The following is a 792-nucleotide window of genomic DNA, read 5'->3' as shown; positions in this document are numbered from 1 at the left end:
GCTCCCCACAGCTGTGTCTCTGTCTGCTGCTCAGGGCTGTTGTCTTCTTGCTGCTGCTGCTGCTGCTCCTGCTGCAGCAGCTGCTGCTGCAGCTGCAGCTGCTGCAGCAGCTGCTGCTGCTCCTCCTCAGTAGCTAAACCCTCAGCAACCCCCTCTGCTGCTGGCGAGGGTTTAGGGTTTAGGGTTTGGGGGGGGTCTACTAGCTTCAATCCCCAGCAGCCAGAAACCCCAAGAGAAAGAAAACAAAAAGAAAGATAAACCCTCATCGTATATAAACCCTGAATACACACACAAAAAAATTAGGGTTTAGGGTTTAGGGTCTAGGGTTTAGGGTTTAGGGTTTAGAGGCGCACACAGACACACGCAAAACCCTAGGAAATAAAAAAGAGAAAACGACAACAACAACTGAGACAGAGTTTATTAGGGTTTAGGGTTTAGGGTTTAGGGTTTAGGGTTTAGAGGAGCATCCAGTTATCGTGTCGCCTTCGATTGCTGCAGCACACATATAAACCGAGTCTAGGGTTTAGGGTTTAGGGTTTAGGGTTTAGGGTTTAGGGTTTAGGGTTTAGCGAACCAAAGGAAACACAGAAGAAACCCCATAAACGGGCTCAAAAAGAAAAAATAAATTAAAACAAACTGTAAACCCTAAACCCTAAACCCTAAACCCTAAACCCCAAACCCTAAACCCTAAACCCTACACACATCATGGGGAGACGTTGCACGGACGCCGAGGCGGCGGCGCCTCAGCTGCACCCTAGGGTTTAGGGTTTAGGGTTTAGGGTTTAGGGTTTA

At 48.4% G+C, this 792-nt stretch overlaps 1 protein-coding gene across 1 annotated transcript in view; it reads right to left on the bottom strand.

The window, feature by feature from the left end:
- Window positions 1-792, bottom strand: part of EMH_0026520 (MIF4G domain-containing protein, putative) — a gene marked incomplete at both ends in the record, with an annotated part of 6,650 nt that overhangs the window by 639 nt on the left and 5,219 nt on the right. The gene's annotated exons all lie outside the window — the stretch shown is intronic.

This window comes from Eimeria mitis, genomic scaffold (genome assembly GCF_000499745.2).
Source record: "Eimeria mitis Houghton genomic scaffold, Emh_scaff974, whole genome shotgun sequence".
Lineage (NCBI taxonomy): Eukaryota > Apicomplexa > Conoidasida > Eucoccidiorida > Eimeriidae > Eimeria > Eimeria mitis.
This window is presented reverse-complemented; position numbering and strand designations above follow the sequence as displayed.